Raw genomic sequence first — 6,021 nt, forward strand, 5'->3', positions numbered from 1 at the left:
TCATCCTTGAGTTAGGGTCAGAAAACTTTCCTTAGAGGTTGATGCAACTAAAAGAAAAACACATAATATAGCCACAAGGAAAGAAAAATAAAATTTAAAATGTAGATGTCCAGGACAATAATTAACGTCTGGGAAAAATCCTAGCATGACCTCTACCCCCTCATTATTCATCACTTGGTTCCTAAGCACTTAATGCTCCATCATGTAATACTGAACCCTTGCATGTCCAATTCCTAACGAGCAAGGAGCCAACTCATCATTAAGGGGTAAATCAATGATACATCATTAAAAGTAAGTTTGGACGCTTGATATATGTTCCTTATCAAAATATTATAAAAAAGAAGTAAAAGGAAGAGCAAAGGGGTGGAAAAGGTAGGTCGAGGAAAGGCATAAGTTATGCCTCCATGATATCTCCTCCATACATCTATACACTTAGGGTGATGGATCTCCACTAGTTGGTCCTATGACCAAGGTACTTAGCCATGAAGCTTTTTCCTTTCATTGTCACATTATCACAAAGATTTATGAATTGAAGGGTTGACTTTGGAAATGTCACCTCCCCTTAGGGGTTGGAAGAACCTAATAGGGTTGGCCATCTAGCCATCCATATTAAGGTATGGAACACTTTTACAACACTTGGTCTAGTTATATATTTAAAGGTGATCCCAATTTGAAGTCTTATTATGCCCTTAACAATTAAGTATGTTCCACTATGATGCATCTATGATCATTGTCTCTAATGATTGGCAATTTTCATTTTGAGGGAAGGTAAGTACACTCGATAATTGTGTGGAGTTTTAGTGTAACCCACAAAAAATCCAAAATCTATTGTCGGCCCAATTTTCTTCCTCAAATCTTTGGAGGCATGGCAGTAAACAGAGGCTCCACAAATTTTGAAGTGAGACACACCCGACTTTCTCCTTGAGAAATCCTCCTCCATTGTAATCATACCAAGAATCCAATGAGGACTCTGGTTCTGCAAGTAGACTGCTGTGTTACATGCCTCTTCCCACAAATGCAGTTGTAGGCCTTGGTCATGTAGCATAGCTCTTGTAGCTCCAACAATGCTCAAATTATTCCTCTCAACTACCCCATTCTGTTGTGGGTTGTGGGGTGCTATGAGCTTTCTTCGAATGCTTTCTTTTTCACAAAAATCCTTGAAATCATTAGAAACATACTCACTTCCATTGTCACTTTTGAGAGCTTTCACCTTCTTTCCAGTCTCTTTCTTAACGAGTGTCTTGAATTCTACAAACTTTGAGAATGTCTCATCCTTCTTTTGCATGAAGAAGATATAACACTTCCTTGAGAAATCATTATTAAAAATAACATAGTACTTGTGTTTGGCAGTGGAGACTATTGATAAAGGTCCACAAACATCAGAGTGGACTCTCTCCAAGACTGCATTTTCTTTGTTGTCTTGATCATGGAATGTGGATTTCACATACTTACCTAAGGTACAACCCTTGAAGGCATCTCGCTACTCAAGTGATACTCTTTGGGGTGGCCAATGGTTATTTACTGCATAATTTTTAAGGCACCATGATGCAAATGGCCCAATATCCTGTGCCAAAGCTCACTGACATTGCGACTCTGCACTTTCTCGACCTTACTGCTTAATGCAACAAAATCTTCCACATCAAATTTATATAGGTTCTTCACATGAACAATGATCTGCTTCATCTTTCCATTAGCTATGTGTCTCAGAAATAATTTACCTTTATTGAAGATTACATCATAGTCGCGGTCTTCCAAAACTTCTACAAAGATGAGGTTCTTCTTTAGGCCTGGAATAAACATGACATATTTGAGGCGAAGAGGGGATCCTGTGTTGAAAAGTGTGCAACAAGAATGCTTGTTGATAATGCAACAAGATGATGGAGCTTAGTGAAAAGAGTTTCCTTCACTAAGTGGGCCTGCAGGCAAATTATGGCGCAAATTCTATTTTTGATCACAGTGTGGATGATCACAGTGTGGGTGATCACAGTATGAGTGATCACAATTTGGGTGACCACAGTGTGAGTGATCAAAGTCTATTTTTAGACTGGCTGTCAAAAATAGAAAAGTAAAATATTATTGTCTCATAATAATATTTGGACTATAAACTTGATCTTATTCTCTTGGAGCACTTCAGGATGAGCTACGGATGTGGTACATGCAGATCCCAGAGGGAAATACGTGGTTACCTATGGGATGACTAATATTTACATGCAGGACTTCAGTTAGAACTCAAGTGAGTTGAGTTTAGTGGACTGGAGGTGCAGTTGATGGAGTTGTGTTCAGTTTAGCTTTGTTAAACTAGTTGTATTTAGTCTAACTGATCAATAGACTAGAGATGAGTTGGGTGAATTAGTTATTAATTAATTCACAAGTTATTAACTCATAATGCAACTATAGAATACATCAGTTAACTCAGTTTCATGTCAGTGCATGTTCAGTTCAGCAGGGACAGGTGTTAGAGGATCATATTGCTATCAGTTGTGACTATAGTTGTGCATGATGATTTGCATAATCAGAGGGATTGAGTATGCCAATTAATTGGCCAATACCAAGAATTGTAGCATGTGCTCACGTCCAAAACAGTGTGAGTGATTATTTGCAGGTCAAATACGAGTTTGGTAAGCCATTATCATCAGTTCTTGAGCAGGTATTGAGCTGGAGAGGCAGGCAAGCAGTGGAATAGATTTGGAGATCAGATCAGAGCTGTATTGTGTGTAGCATGTGGAGATAGTACGGAGTACTTGTGAGGAGTATTGTACTATGTATTGTTACATGATTCAATCAATATAATATACAGATAGTGGGGGTTTTTAGCGAGATGCTTTCCCTGGGAAAATACTGTGTTGATATGTGTGATTGATGCTTCTATGTACGCTTGTGAATGTTTTTGCTTCTGTAAATTGATGATCTACGTAGAGGAGGTTATGTATTATGCATGTTCCGCTTATAAGTGTATAATCAGGATAATCTCTGTGAATATGTGTCATATTATTCAAAATTTCTACATGGTATCGGAGCTAGCTGATTTGTAGAAAAAGTTTCTACATGGTATCAGAGCTGCTTGATTTTTAGAAGAGATTTTTACAGGATATCAAGCGAGGATTGATCATCGGATCTATTATTCAGAAAGTGTTTACATTTTATTTCTTCAAGCAGAGTCTGTAATCGGGCCAGGTAGCCTCTGGATTCATCCTTCTTTTGGAAGGTGAGATATCCTGTGAATGCCCAGACAGTCAATCTCTGTACAAGAAATACTTTGTTCTCACAAATTTTTAGATCGAAAGCGGTTGAGTTTTTGTGCTGGTGGAATTTGAATTTAATTCCAAAGCAAGAGCGAAACTTAGAAACATTCAGTGTGAGAATGGAGATAGTATGCCCCAGTATCTCACGAAGTTCACCCAATGGCGGGATGAACTGGGAAGTGTGGGGGTGAATGTCGGATGAGGATGGTGAGTCTAGCACTCCTTGACCTTCCTAAGAGTTGGCATAGCTACCAGGACTCGGTGAATGGAAGGGAGAAACTGCGAAATTGGGAATGACTATGGTCAGATTTGATGCAGGAGGAGATTAGACAGAGCACCAGAGACGGTTCTTCATCCATGCAGGATGAGGAGAACTGTGCCTTAGCGAGTAAGGTGAAGAAGGGGAAGGGGAAGGTTTCTCTTTCCGAATCTTGTTCTTCCAGTGATGGGAAGAAGGTTGACAAGTCGAAGGTGAGATGCTTTTGTTGTCATGAGATTGGTTCACATGTCAAGAACCTGTATGCTCTTAAGGTTCAAGATGCATGCGAAGCCTTGAGCAGCGAGGCAACTGACAAAGACTTGGTGGTTGAGAAGGAGCGTATATTACCTCTCAACATGCAGAGCCAGAAGAAGTCTCAGACAATTGTGGAGGAGCCACGATTGGTGCAGCAGCTTCAGGAGTTTGTGGAGCAGCCACAACAGGGGAAGTTGTGTGGAGATGGAGTAGAGACATCTACTCATGCAGAGACCTCCAGTAGGGGGAAACTTCGAGCCAGGTGGGTTGAGGGATCGCATGCAACCATACCTCCAGGTAGGAGGTGGGGTGATGTGGATTGATCGTCCCAAGGAGGAGGGGCAGGATCCTTGAGGTACCCAACCTCTTGGATGAGATCTTTCTACGGGAGCCCCAAATGTGTAGTAGCAGGAACTGACTGATTGGGTAGAGACAAATGCGGATGGAGTGGCAGAGAGAGAAACAGTGCAGAGAATCCCAAGACAACGCATAGCTAGCAGGCTGCAGCAATACGAGAGGCACAAGTGTTTTGCACAGTGCTAGGTGGCACAGAGAGGTGTGCAATGGTGCGAGATGCATGGAGATGTTGCAGTAGCGCAGATGTCAGAGAGGGAGAACTTGTTAGCAACAGGTAGAGCTTCAACATAAGAGGGTGTTTCTATCCCAACAGGGAGGTCAGTTGGGAGGTGCAGTGTGGATGCAATGTTGGGAGATAGAACTAGCAGCAGCACAGATGCCGTCAGAGATCAAAGTGATAGAGGCTAGAGCAGTCAGATACTGAAGAGCACAGAGATGCAGAGTTTTCAGTCGACAGAGGCAATAGCAGTTAGAGACTTTGATGATGGAGCTTAGTGAAAAGAGTCGCCTTCACTAAGTGGGCCCGCAGGCAAATTATGGCGCAAATTCTATTTTTGATCACAGTGTGGATGATCACAGTGTGGGTGATCACAGTATGAGTGATCACAATGTGGGTGACCACAGTGTGAGTGATCACAGTGTGAGTAATCAAAGTCTATTTTTAGACTAGCTGTCAAAAATAGAAAAGTCAAATATTATTGTCTCATAATAATATTTGGACTATAAACTTGATCTTATTCTCTTGGAGCACTTCAGGATGAGCTACGGATGTGGTACATGCAGATCCCGGAGGGAAATACGTGGTTACCTATGGGATGACTAATATTTGCATGCATGACTTCAGTTAGAACTCAAGTGAGTTGAGTTTAGTGGACTGGAGGTGCAGTTGATGGAGTTGTGTTCAGTTTAGCTTTGTTAAACTAGTTGTATTTAGTCTAACTGATCAATAGACTAGAGATGAGTTGGGTGAATTAGTTATTAATTAATTCACAAGTTATTAACTCATAATGCAACTATAGAATACATCAGTTAACTCAGTTGCATGTCAGTGCATGTTCAGTTCAGCAGGGACAGGTGTTAGAGGATCAGATTGCTATCAGTTGTGACTATAGTTGTGCATGATGATTTGCACAATCAGATGGATTGAGTATGCCAATTAATTGGCCAATACCAAGACTTGTAGCTTGTGCTCACGTCCAACACATTGTGAGTGATTATTTTCAGGTCAAATACGAGTTTGGTAAGCCATTCTCATCAGTTCTTGAGCAGGTATTGAGCTGGAGAGGCAGGCAAGCAGTGGAATAGATTTGGAGATCAGATCTGAGCTGTATTATGTGTAGCATGTGGAGATAGTACTGAGTACTTGTGAGGAGTATTGTACTATGTATTGTTACATGATTCAATCAATATAATATACATATAGTGGGGGTTTTTAGCGAGATGCTTTCCCCGGGAAAATACTGTGTTGATATGTGTGATTGATGCTTCTATGTACGCCTGTGAATGTTTCTGCTTCTGTAAATTGATGATCAACGTAGAGGAGGTTATGTATTATGCATGTTCCGCTTATAAGTGTATAATCAGGATAATCTTTGTGAATATGTGTCATATTATTCAAAATTTCTACATCCTGACTCCCTCTTAAAGGTTACTATACCAATCTCGGTAGCATTGTACCTTCTGTCATCCTCAAGCTCAATATGTTGGGTGTGGACCCTGATTATCTTCTTTATTTAGAGGTATCACCACATTGAACCCCAATTTGTAATTTGGCGGCAATGCCGCCTGTAAAATGTATGCTGCAAGGGGGTTCAGGGGGGGTAGCTACAATATTTGGGAGCCCCCCCGGCAGGGGATCAGGGGCAGTGCCTCCAAAGCTAAAAATAGATGTAAAATTGCCTTGTAAAA

Source organism: Pinus tabuliformis, chromosome 2_1, assembly GCF_031772625.1.
Source record: "Pinus tabuliformis cultivar Carrire ecotype Pingquan chromosome 2_1, CPIR1, whole genome shotgun sequence".
In the NCBI taxonomy this organism is placed as follows: Eukaryota; Viridiplantae; Streptophyta; class Pinopsida; order Pinales; family Pinaceae; genus Pinus; species Pinus tabuliformis.